Source organism: Alosa pseudoharengus, unplaced genomic scaffold, assembly GCF_046254945.1.
Source record: "Alosa pseudoharengus isolate Yale_2024_CS ecotype anadromous, Long Island Sound unplaced genomic scaffold, YU_APseudo_1.1 YU_APseudo_1.1_scf_3, whole genome shotgun sequence".
NCBI classification, from domain to species: domain Eukaryota; kingdom Metazoa; phylum Chordata; class Actinopteri; order Clupeiformes; family Clupeidae; genus Alosa; species Alosa pseudoharengus.
The window spans coordinates 39,473,350-39,487,161 of record NW_027468718.1 but is presented as its reverse complement, the minus strand read 5'-3'; the positions used below and the strand labels follow the sequence as shown (position 1 = coordinate 39,487,161).

The 13,812-nt window shown below is 40.3% G+C and overlaps 1 protein-coding gene and 1 long non-coding RNA gene across 2 annotated transcripts in view; both read right to left on the bottom strand.

Moving 5' to 3' along the window:
• Positions 1–13,812, bottom strand: part of epb41l5 (erythrocyte membrane protein band 4.1 like 5) — a 318,268-nt gene that overhangs the window by 175,201 nt on the left and 129,255 nt on the right. The gene's annotated exons all lie outside the window — the stretch shown is intronic.
• Positions 4,931–7,099, bottom strand: LOC143099778 (uncharacterized). The gene is made up of 3 exons (XR_012981754.1): positions 6,703–7,099; positions 5,698–5,758; positions 4,931–5,417 (listed from the first exon to the last, which is right to left on the bottom strand). It is a non-coding gene; the product is annotated as an uncharacterized LOC143099778 (long non-coding RNA).

Below are 13,812 nucleotides of genomic sequence, written 5' to 3'. Positions count from 1 at the left end.
CTGTAACACCATTTCCCAACAAGCAGGGGAACGTGTCTATGAAGTATGTCAGTGAGGAGAATTTAGCTGTTTGCCGTCTGCTTATATCAGCTACGGCAGCATGACGCAGCAATTCGTCCCCATAGGGGAATTTAGAGGGGTTTTTTTTAGTACTCAACAGCTGCTGTGAAATATTTCCTTACATCCCTGAAGAGAGCTCCAAGGGGTAAGTTTGCTTGACTTTTGATAAATGTATGTGTGTCATGTCCAATTGACAGCTCATCATCAGGCAGCTGATGTTCAATGGATTTGTAGAGAGTGGGTTGGCATCCTCTCTTTAGGTCTTCCATCATTTCGACAACACAGGTTTGCAGAAGACCAAAAGCATTTTTTGCAACTGTAGTTCCAAAATTTGCAGCAATATGGTCACACATGGCTCTTCTTTCTGTAGGTTCTGATTTGCGGTTTCAAATAAAGGTATAGCTCTCTAGAAAAAGAGCATACAGCTTGGACTGTGGGTCAGTCACACTCAAAAAAAGGAAATTAGGTGACTGTTATATTTACTTAAGTATAACATGTATTTCCAAGATAAAATATTGTGTTTCCAACATTTACTTAAATAAATCATGTCATATGTGCTTGCAGTTCAACTGTATAGATTTTAATAGATTCAATTAAGTTAAAATAACATGAGACAATCGATTTTTTACAAAAAAATGTAGTCTAGCCTGCTCCTGACCATTAGATGGCGTGAGTGTGCTATTGGGCAGGATGCAAACACCTGAAAATACACGAAGAATTGTCTTGTAGCATGGTCATTCTCTGGTATGGTTTTTCTTTTGGACGTCCTGCTGGTGACTACGAAGAGACTTGGAGCCTGCCTTCTAAGTTCTAAAATGTAAGTTTATCAACTGTAGCTATTATGTGTGTTTATGTTATATAAGGCGAAAATTCCACGGTAAGTTTAATACAGCATGAAAACGTTACAATTAGGTGTTGATAAATATTTAACCAACCAACAGCTAAACCAAGCGGCTTAGCAATCGAAAACCGTTGCTCTATCTAGTGCTATGCTAATGCGTTTTGTGGACATTTTCTGAAGTTTTCCGGTTGTGTTTGAGAAAATTCATGAGCGAGAGTAGGCCTAGCATGATTTTTTTTCACGAGTTAGTGGAACGTGATAAGAGCTGGTATGGTGTCTGTAAGGTTTATCGAAGGTTAGTTTGGTTGTGTGGGTGTGAGTGGATAACTTGACTCGCCAGATGAATTACGAAATTCTTTGTCAGACTATTTTATTGGAACACTCAGAATGGTCACATTAAAAAGACGCTTTATCATATAAGTTATGGTGATGTTAAGATTCAATGTTAAGGTGTTTTTGGGCGTTTTACTAAACTTTTTCCATTTACTCATTCACAGTTGTGAAATGGCTGCCACAGTGAAGCTTAGAATAATTCTAGGCGAAGAAAATTCACAGAGATTAATTCTTCGAGACTTACCACAGTCTCTCAGTGAACTTGTACTACATATTAAGACTCAGTGTGGAATAGAGGGGGACTTCAGATTACAATTCATGGATCCTGATTTTAACGAATTTAACAATCTGACTTCAATCTCTGATGTCCAGGACAAAACCACCATCAAAGTAGTCTTTACTTCCTTGCCCTGCTCTGCCTTAGCTGATAGCCCACCACCTCCCTATTCATCTGCCCCCCCACCAAACTCTCCACATGACACCTCGTCCATTTCCTCTGCCTCTTATGACACAGACATATTGTCTTCTCCCGAGTCCACCTCAAGAGTGTCTTCATGGCCCCTGGTTTTCACAGTGCCCCGGTTCTCATATGATGCTGAGTTACAGTTAGGGCGGGCTAATGCTGCTTTCAAAGACACTGGAACGTTGCTGGACCCTGAAACTAAACTCAAGTCTTCCATTCTTGATGGTTTGATTGAAACAATTGTTCAGTTCAAGGTCTACCTCACTGATGCTGAGTGTATGGAGGTAGCTAAAGCTCTTGTGTCTGAACACCCTTATTTGAAAGAGCCAGGCTCAGTCAATGGATGTGATGGCTGGAAGAAGAGCTTGAAGGATAAATTAGGAAATTACAGAAACAAGCTGAGACGCCTTGGATGCCCCGAAGTTTCCGTGAATGCCTTGACAAACAAACCTGGTGACAGACGCAGCCTTGCCTACGGTGTGAAAAAGCCAAAAAAAGCCGAAGTTAATTACTGCCCAGCTTATCCACGAGGTGAATCAAAGGAGAGCCATGAATTGAAACGAGTAGTGCTCCTAACAGAGGTGGAGAAAAGAAATAATGAGGATCAGGTATCATTGTTGATGGATCAGACTTTTGCCCACCGACGTCAAGAAGTAGTCAGAGATGCACCCATGATAGCTGAATTGAAGGCGAGGTGGCCAGCACTCTTCAATGTGCGTGAGGTAAAGCAAAATCCTTTCTGTTTTACATAGTCTACAATGAAAGCTTGAAGAAATAACTAATGAAATAATGATTTGCAGAAGGTCAATAATGGTGATAGTTGTGGCCAGAAAACAGAGTTTTATGAGTATGTGTTTTTGTGTTTTTCCATAGCTGTGTGCGGAATTCAAGAGGATCACCATTGTCAACTTGCAGTCAAAGTTTTTCTCCCAGCTGGATGCTCAATCTGCAAACCTGATGATGGCATTTAGCAGGAAAGGAGGTACCCTGGGAAGACAGCTGAAGCGCATCGTAGTACCTATGGCTGAGGTATGATAACCTTGTAAATTAATGTGTTCAACCAGGCAATAGAGATTTGGAACATGGTCAGATAAATTCTCCGTACTTTCAATGGGGAGATTATGTTTTGATCATTCTTTGTGACATTTCTCTTTAAAAGTTCTATCAATAATTGTCATAGCCAGCATGAGGTAGCATGGTGGGTTGTTGCAAGGTGTGTTTGTTTTATTCTTTGATGTACAGGATTCTGGCATTGATGTCCGTCGCGAATGTCTTCTCAAGGGACTTTGTGTCTATATGAATGAAGACCCCGAGAGCCTTGTGAAAGAATACATGGTATACATTTCACAAATTAATCTGAGTTATTTTACAGTAGTACAGAACATTATTATTATATATAACATGTAATGATCACTTCTAATCTTGTTACAGCCAGATGATGTCAGTAGTCACACGGCCATGGCAGAGACAATGTGCGGCATCTATGTCATTCGACACGAGGGTGCGGAGCCTGGTGATTGGCCTATTTCACGCCGCCATTTTGAATATCGATAAGCCGTAAACTCACTTCCGGTTAACGATGTCTTATGGAGAAACTAACGTTATCAGAGCTATCTACAAGTTTACAAGGAATTTGCGGCATCTGCCAAATATTAATCTGTCATAGGTGGCAGATATTGTGGAACATCACACGAAAACTAAGCGATCCAAACTGGATCGGGGATATAAATTGTTCCATGAACAATTTATATATAAATATGAAGGTAAAGTCAGTCAGCTAGCTAGATGGCTAATACCAGATAACTAGATGGGTAATACTAGATAAGACACAACAGCTTGTAAATGCACTTCAATAAAGCAGTGTAACAAAATGATCCTGTAGCCTACTTCTACTAAACCATCAGAATTGGATTGTAGATATAGATTGTTCCATGAACAGTTTCTGTTTTGTGAAGGTAATGTTGATGTCAGCTAGCTAGGTGGCTAATGTCAGATCCAAACAGCTTGTAAATGCACTTCAATAAAGCTGTGTAAAGAAATGATCCAGTATTTTATTTTGAAATTATTACGTGCATGTTTTTGTATAGTCTCCAACGTAGTAGGCCTAGATGGTAGTGTCATTGTGAGATCACTGTGCTACCAATCTCTTAGAAAAAACGAGGAGCCGCACAAACGAGGTGTAGTGAACATTGAATCGTCAGGGGCAAAAGGAACAAGTACGCCGAAATAGCTATTGTTTACAAGTCTTTTTGAAGGGGGTGCGTTGGCCAAATAATATTTAAAAGATTCAACACAAATGGCTATGGTTTGTGAACAAAAACGTTGTCTAGAGTATGCATCAATAATTGACAAACAAACGCTACCTACCCTGTTTTTCGTGCTAAACGTCACTGAAGCCTAGTTGATTGAAGGATGACCTCTTACTTGCAACAGTGTCGATGTCTGAGACCTGGGCGATGTTTGAGCATCTTGCAATGTTAATAACAAAAGCACCTTCCTGTGTAGACTACAGTAAGGAGCCTAACTTGTGAAAGTTAGGTGTGTTTTATGGGGAAATGTTTTGGATATCATAGAAATGATGGTCATATGAAGGACAGATATACATTTAATCAATGATATACCAGCTTGGCATATCATTGATTAAATGCCTTGTGTGTATGTGTCCTTCATATGACCATAATTTGTATGATATCCAAAACATTTCCCCATAGAAACACACATAAGTAGCAAATTGTTGCAACACTATGGAAGACAAAGCTCTTATTTGTTTCCCAAAAGTTTTAGTTGTTGTTCCACGAGTTAAGGTTCAGAAACTTTTGCTAATATGTTCCACTCACCGTGCTATTACTAACACTACTTCGGCCAGCAAGACGGGGATATGCTGTTTTGTGTGTTGGTAGAGGACTCTGTAATCACATTGTTGCACATGCCACGTACTCAGGTAAACGTAACCTAAACAGTTGGTCATTAAAAAAACAAAAACATTGGGACGCTGCAGAGTGAAATCCACATTATATATGCCCTATAAAAGGTTAGTGTCAAAGTAACAAGTAAACAAGAAACATATTTTATTGAAAAACTTGTGGACATCATAGAAATACACAACATGGAACAATACATGAACACCCAAAATGAACACAATGAACAAACTATAAACCAATTATATATTTATATTTATATATATATATATATTTATATATATATATATATATATATATATATGTACACCCGGTGCCACCTGTGGAGAGCAGGCTCACAGCAAGCCATGAGGTCCTTGCTGCCAGGAGAGATGAGACCCAGCAGTGGTTGGCAGGGAGGATCCTCAAGGGAACGTGGCAAACCGCAGATATGCGGCAGGGGCTGGAGCCAGAAGTGCTCCACCACTACGTGGATCTCTGGTAGGTCAAGGTCTCCCACTGCAGCATCGTTATGATACATCTGGGTGCAAGCCTAGATTGTCAGGTGGTTGATCCTTTGCCGGTTCCCCACTTTGTACTAATGGAGGTGAAATGGCCAGACATCACCAGCATCACGAGACACCTTACATCAAGTTCGTTGGGGCGAAACCTCAACTAAAAATGAGTCACCAGAATTTCACCCAGGTGCAAGGTCAGCTTGCAGTCACTGGCCTTCCCTGGTGTGACAGTCACTGACACCAAGTCAGACATTTCCGTGTAGAGGAGAGGATTCTTTGAAGTCCTTGAGTCCTTCATTGAAGTTCTGAAAGACAAATTAGATATTTTTTATCATTCCACATTTATGGACATATTTCTTCAATAGTATGTGTGTGTGTGTGCATGCGTGCGTGCTTTGTTCAATTTTCAATTTGTCTGTTTTACAATTATTCTGTTGATCATGTGGGTGTGCATGTGTGTGTGACATATTTCTCGATGTATTTTCTTGATTTCGGATTCAGTGATTATTACTAACAACTTAGCATGTGGGAGTGTATGGGTGCGTGCGTATGCATATAGAAGAGCAGGGAAGTGAAAATACTCACGTGACAACACCAGCACCTCCAGTTCCACTATCCTCGTGTGAGCTGCATCCAATGCACCTACCTGATGCAAAGTAGAGAAATAATGAAACAGATCACAGCACCTCTTTAAACTCAGTCTATATCAAGAATAGCTTATTTTCCTGATGCTGACATCCTGCTAAACTGTAAACAACAATGCATATTAATTAATTACGGTACACTACAATTACTGTAGTGTGCAATGATGACATACTGTAGTAAGTTATGAGTGCTGTGACACAAAATAACATCACAATAATCTGTGTTTCAGTAAAAGGTGTATGAAATATAAATGTATGAAATAATCTCTCGTTTAGTTTAAAAACAGACACAGTAACACAATTTGCTGTCTAAACCTAGCTAAGATTACTATCTATATCTTTGCTTTGTTACCTAGGGCTATTGGCTCTGTGCAGCACTAGGTAGAGACAAACTCCACGTAGTGCACGTAGGCGGGTGGAAGCTAAAATCACGTAAATATCTACTTGAAACAGAGCAGTGCACACACCAGTGCTCCGTGGAGCTGCCCACGGGTTTAAGAAGTGTAAAACACTTACAGCAACTGAAGCATTCATCTTTAGGTGCTATTTAAAAGCGATTACAACGAGCTAGAAACGTGTGCCGTTCACCCACCATAACACAAACACGAAGTTCGTCTTTCATATCATGCCGTAGGCTGGTGTATTTAGGAAAAAAGGTGGAAGCTAAATTTGTGTTTAAATATCAACTTGAAACCGAGCAGACTGGCACACATCAGTGCTAATCAGTCACCCATGGTTTTAAGAAGCTTAACACTTGCACATTTAATGTTATTTCTTACGTTTTTGGTACAATTTAAGTACTCATTATCTAGTGCACAGAGCCAGTAAAATTCTCTAAATAAACATAATGTATATGCAAATGTACACCTGGCTATTTATCTCCTTGCCAGTTCATCTACTCAGATCAAATCTCCTTGCCAGTTCATCTACTCAGATCAAATCTTACCAGGGGATGGTCGTGCGTCGTAGTCGTGGTCCGTAGCTAAGCTAGCTAGCTTAGCTAGCTAGCAACATCAACATCTTCGTTTCCACAAGGTTGTTGGACTTCATGAACATCAAACCCCAATCTCTTAGTTGTCCTCTCAAAAACAGACTTCCTGGCTTGGGTTGTGTCAGAGACCCATGAAAAAACAAAAGGTACCGCGTCTTGTTTAACTCTGGTTTGTTAAAACCACTAGGTGTTTTGTACAGGTCACTGCTATGGAAATGCATACTAGAAACGACTGTGCTATTAGAGACGTTAAACAGTGGGCCTTCCTCTCTCCTGATGGCTTGAATCCATTTTCTTCGACGGTCCACATTGCGGGGAAAATTATGAAAGCTCAAATATGGTTGTTTTTATCTGCTGTTGGTAGACAGAGGTACATAATACCGCCTTGTACAAATCATCTGTGCAATTGCCATTCACCGTGAACGGTTTTCCGCATGACCGGAAGTAGCGATACGTCTTAACGTAGCAAAACGGAAGAGACGCCATTTTTAGATGAGATAGGCCTATCCCCCAGAGGACGTTGGGATCCTTCTTGAGGGTGTCAATGTGCTACGGGAGCTGCGTAACGTACCATTTGCTTTTGCCATCTTCATTGCTCTTGTCTATGCTCTTAACTTGTGTTATCCGTCAGAGCATAAGTACACGTTTGAAGCCCTCCAGAAGTTAGTTCTGGAGCTTGACGGGAACAAGCTCTCCAAAAAAGTTCAAGCTCTGAAAACAATTCTTGCTCGTTAAGAATCATTGGATGATCAGGCTCAATTCTCAATACTCTAGCATTGTTTGTATTACCTTAAAGGTGACGTGTTTCAGTCAGTGTTTTTGAGGAAATGTTCTATCATAGTGTTTCCAGAGATAGCTATGAATGCTGTAGTCAAATGTATTTTTGTTGGCTAAGGTTTTCCATTCTTGTTGTCCTGTTTAGACTTGATGAATGATTTGGCTCTATAACTAATGATTAAGAAGTGTTTGCATTGTCCGAAAGGGTATCCAGAATATCTCCTCAAATGTGTAGAGTGCAAAGATGAATTTGCACTCTCTAGGACTTGGTCAGACTTATTTTTTAAAATATTTTTCATTTTTTGTCAGATATTGCTCAATGTATTTTGTTGGCTAGGCTCTGCTCTTTTAATGCAACTCTTTGAACTATATTTAGTTGTATATGTGCAACTACACAGCATCTTTACAATGTTTAATTGTATCTGTTATGTGAAAACACAAGATATGCACTTCAGTGAGCACTTGAACCCTTACAACATACAATATATAGCTTGACAATATTTTAATGCTAGTTTGCATATTGTGATGGGTTTTTTTTTGTATGTCAGGCTCTTTCGATATAAATGTTGAATGTTGTGCACTTAAACCTTGATGTGAATCTTTGTATTTCAAATAACATATTTGTCGTGTTATTTGTTTTATCTTTTAGGCCCACATCATGTTTACCCCTTTTCATGTGAACTTAAATGTAATACTTTGAACTGAGTTAATTAAATCATGGAAAGTATTTCCATGTGATTCAATTGCTCTCTTTCAGCATGAAGAAATTCATTTGAACCAACTTGATTTACTTGGGTTTGTGCAACTTGATTTGAAGTAGTTTTCAATAAGTTGAATCAACTTAAATAGATTGTGTTAACCCAACCTAAGTAAATTACGTGCGCTCCAAACCTTGCAAACAAGTTTAATGGACCCTAACAAATTAAGTTGAACTAACCAAAGTACCTTAAGTTGGACCAAAGAAATTGCTTAATGTTGAAAAGTAAGTTATTTAGTCATGTGGAAATACTTTCCATGATTTTTTTAAGTAAATCCAACAAATAATTTTTTTGAGTGCAAGAAAGCATACACCCTCTGTGGTTTTGTGACCTCTGTTCTATCTTCTTTTCCTTTTTTGTTTTATTTTTGGACAGATCCCTCTGTTTTTTGCTGATTTCTTTTTGTTGAAAGACAAATTGGTTTAGGTCAAACCCCTTGGGTGGTTGAGGTGACTGTTGTGTAGTGCTTGGTCCTGCCTGCAGCCGTTTGAGTGTAGGCCCTGTTTGCTGCTGTGTAGTGCTTGGCTCTGCCTGCAGCTGTTTGGGAATAGGTCCTACCTGCAGCTGTGTGGATGTAGATCCTGCCTGCAGTTGTTTTGGTGTCGACCCTGCCTCTATCCGCTTGTGTGTAGACCCTGCATGCAGCTGTTTTGGTGTAGGCCACACCTGCAGCTGTTTTGGTGTAGGCCCTGCATGTTGCTGTGTGGAGCTTGGTCTGGTCTTGGACTTTCTCTGGTGGTCTTCAAAAGCTGGAGGACTTTGAAGTCTTTGAGACAGCAAGCTTACCCGAGCTGGGCCCTTCCGAGAGAGATGAGCTGAGGATGTGAGCGGTTTAGCTGCCTTCTTCCCTGCTGCCTCTTCAGCAAAAAACAGAGTCAGTGGTTCCCACTGCTGGAGGAGTCGATTGACACATTTGCCAAGAGCCAGCCAACTGGTTGAGGATCATTTCAAAATCTTCCTCACATCAGTGTCACACAGCATTTGGAAGTCACGCAGCAAAGATTTCCTCTTGCTACTCTTGTCAAGGTAGTAGTAGATCACGATGAGCATGTCTTCAATATCAATGACTTCTTGCAGCCTTTTCTGCAGCTATATGCATCAGATGGCATGCACAGCCGACCATGGATTCTGTGACTTAATGAATGCTGCTACACCTTTTCTTAACCCCTTCATGACAGAGGTGTTGTCAGCAGAAAAGCTTACACAATTGTCCCATTTTCCTTTTTTTTTTAGTTCCTGGTCAATGAGATTATATCCCTTCGCCAGTAGACTCTCCACACTCAGGAGTACTACAACTATTTTTCCAACACTGGGATCATAGACACGGACAACCAAAGGATAAAGCTTGACATCATCCATGTCTGTGCTACCATCGGTTGCAATGCTGAATGGGGAACGGCACATAAGGTCACTGATGACCTGTTCATCATTTCGAGGAAAGTGTATTCAATATAGCTGCTGTCTTAGTTAGAGCACAGCCGTACTGCTGGGCAATTTGACTATCTGGAAACATCTTCTTAAATAATGGTCCAGCATGGTCAGCTATAGACACTGGCACATTGTGCTCAGCTATAAAGTTTGAGAAATGTGTTTCTGCCCTGATGGTCCGTAGATCTTGATCTCCAAAAAAACTTTGTGGTGATCTTAGGGACTAAGGCCATGACACTTTCCAATTTCTTGTGCTGTGTTCCTTCCACATGGCGTCTGCAATCTGAAAATGTAGGTGAAGAGGGGGGAGATTATGATATTCCTGCATGTTGTTACAAATATTATGAATTATGTTACATCATACACACACACACACACACACACACACACACATGCGCACAATTCATTCAAAGGAAAACTAGATACATGTAATATTATGTTACATGTTATATTCAAATATATCACTACTTCCTAGATTACAATAACTTATTAATATGTAGAGGAATGGAGTGGATGAATGGCTGTACATGTAGTGAAACTACACAAATGTTTTCTGATATCCTGTCCAATATTTTGTGTCCATATATTTGTGTTAGTCTAACGGAGTGAGCTAATAAATAGGCCTAAGTACTTCTGTGTTGAGTCAGACCAGGTTAAAACATAGCCTTCTTCTGATTACTGAAGGGAAATGAAATGGTTTACTCATAAAGCAACTTTAAATAGGCCTAAAACAACTAATAAATAATATGGGTCAGATATTTTCAGATAGGCTTTTAAAAGGTTGACATGGGTGACATTGCATTATCACATTGGCCTAGAGAATAGCCCTATTGTATGCTATGCATCATTAACTGAGATCGTCACAGCTAGACTCCCTAATGATGTCAAGGTAATTTTTAATGTTCATAAATTCAATTAGGCTAAAAAAAATAGCTACCTTTATCTTACGTTAATCAGCACCTGGCCTGACTAAAACCATTCCACCCCTTTTCTAACAGCCTCCAACTAATGGGAAGTATGGCGGGTGTGATAGGTTAGCCTATTGATACTATGAACGTTTTTTTCGTATCATCCTTTTATTTTTAATATCATTATGTTTCAGGGGGTGGTGGTATTTGTGTGTGGGACGGTGTTCGTTACCTGTTGCCCCTTGGTGACTGATGTCGATGTCTGTCTTGCACACAGTGCAGAACGTGTGATGAGGTAGCCTGGCCACGTGGAGGCAAGGCCATCTCTCCCGATAGCTGTTGAGAAATCGTTGTGGATTCCGAAACTTTTTTGAGGCGGTTCAGCCATTGCATGCAAGCCTACTACAGTTATCGGCCAGCCTAGCTCGCTTGAGGCACTGAATTGAACTGAACGTGCGAAGCATTTGGCTAGGAGGGGCAGGTGGGCGGAGGGTTAAAATGCAGTGCTCTGATTGTCCGAAAGCTTTTCACTCCACGCACTTACACGCTGTCTATGCTTACAGGCTGTGGCTCAGCGGCAGAATCAACGTCAAATACAGGCGGCTAAAAGAAAATAGAAAATGAAACCGGCGAAATGCGAGATGCAACAAAATGCGTACCTAGAGAGCAGCGAATCGTACAAGTGTACTTAAGCGTGCCGAGTACGAAAAATGCGTACATGTTGGCAGGTCTGCTTTTTTTTTTTTTTTTTTACAATGTGCTCAACCAAAATAAACAGACTTAGAGAGAAAAGTGAATACAGGTGGTGCATGAGCCAAGAATAGGAAAACAGCAGAATCTGTATGGAAAACAGTAGGATCCTAATGTGTACACCTATGCAAACTTGATATATATGATACCCTCACCATACACATGCATGCACATAAATCACAGTCAAACGCACAAAACAATTCTAGTTGTACTGTTCCCATTATCTCAGTGCAATACATCTAAACAAGCAGTAGGGTTAGCATCCCTAACCCTAGCATCATCAGTGACTCAACATAGTTATGCTAGACCCCTGTGCAAAAAGACTTTAACCAGGCTAGAAGGTAGGGGTGGGCGATATGGACAAAAAATAATATCTCGATATGTTTTGTGATTTTGACGATAACGATAATTAGTCGATATCCTTTAAAAAATTGTTTTTGTTAAAGTCTGAGTTACTTTACAGCTCATTATTTATGAATAGCATCATTACAATAACCAATAACTTAACCTGTGACTTTTTAACCAAATCAACCAATGCATTGTCACTGACACATTTCCAATTCTGCCCCCACTTGTGTGTGTGGCAATGACATGGTCTAGCCAGCTACGTTAGAGAAGATGAATAGGCCTAACAGTTTCCCAAGAGAAAGTCTGAAGCTGAAGTTCCTTTCAAACCTTTACATAGGATTCACTGTAAAACTAAGAGCAGACCAACAGAGTAGCTTACATCTCAGTTATTTCCTTCTATGTTTTGTTTTAGAGCAATCACGTAGGCTAGCATTCCAAGTTACAGAATAGAAACTAATGCGTTAGCTTATGGCTAATGTATATGAGAAATCCCATAGAGATGCTAACGGTTAGCATAATCGGTAAACATAGATATTTAGAGCGAACTTCAGTCCATTTACAAAAGAGTTACATGAGAATAGTTATTTGTTTACAACTGAAGATTAAAATACTCAAAGGCTAATGTTTTCTCTCCAAATAATACCGTGTAGGAAAAAGTGACTGTCTCATCAATGCTACTTGAACAGAAGTAGCCGCATAAAATCCCAAGTAGGCTACTCTCGCTGCACAAAATGAACATTAGGATGGCTCTGGGCTGCGTGGGACAACGTTGTGACCCACTAGTGATCACGTGACACTTGCTCTGCTGCACTTCTCCCGCATAGCCTACCTCCTGGGAATGTATGAGTCTTCAGTGTGTGATTTCGAGTGTTTTTTCCCCATAAGTAATTTAAATACTCGTTAATGTCAATTTGCACATCGTTAAAACAGCAATCACGATATTATCGCAGACGATATATATCGCCAGTGGCGTAACTATAGTAGGTGCAGCAAGTGCAGTCGCACCAGGGCCCGTGACCTCCCGGGGCCCGTCGCTACCCCCGCCCTGCCTCCTTTTTTAATTTTTTTTTAAGAACTTTAGAATGTTAGAGCACGGAGAGTGAAGCATCACTTTGACGATCTATCGGAAGATGAGCGTTTAACCGATGCAGAGAGATACTTCAAAGTGCAGGTATTTAATGCAACTCTGGACATCATAATCAGTCAGCTCTCCCAAAGATTTGCAAGTATGCGGGAAACTTGTCATGTGTTTGAGTCTTTACGTCCTATGACCCTTCAACTCGCAGGTGATGATGACCTGCTTGAAAAGGCAAGACGTTTGTCAGACCATTATAGCAGGGACATCGCACCGACATTCCCAACACAACTCCTCTCATTCAGGTCTTGCTTTAAAGCAGAGATTTCACAGAAGTCATCTATTTTTCAACTGCCAAAATGCTGGTGGTAGATTATGACAGTGTAACATCCACATTCGGGGAAGTGTGTACTCATGTTGTTTCTGACATTGCCTGTGACTGTGGCAACAGCTAAGCGATCTTTTTCCAAACTCAAACTTATTAAGACCTATACCTAAGGAGCAGCATGGGGCAGGAGAGGCTCCGTGGGTTAGCTATCCTGTCCATTGAAAATACGAGAGCCAGAGCATTAAATATTGGGAACATCGTCGACGATTGGGGATTGTATGCATATGAATGATTTTATTTGGTTTCTGGACGGTTAAATAACTTAGGCTACATTAAGTTTTGTTTCTGCGCAGTGCGAGTATATAAGCAAGCAATCTACGCTTGCAGTTTCAGCAGAGGGTTGAAGAGGCGCATTGAGTGTTCCCATAATTCCATGCGAGTTGATATTAATGCAGTAATATTAGATTATCCTGGCCTGCAGGCTGTTAATAAAATTATTTTTTAATGTTTTCACATGTAATGGATATGTAGTCGTGTGTTTTTTTATTTGAAATTGTAATCTGTAACTACTAAACTACTTCGGTGCCTCAGGCCCTTTGCATAAACAATTGAAGTCACCCTTAATGTGTATTGCATGTATCAGAGCTAATTCATACTGGCCCAATGTTCTTCGGTGTGGGGCCCGCGTACCGC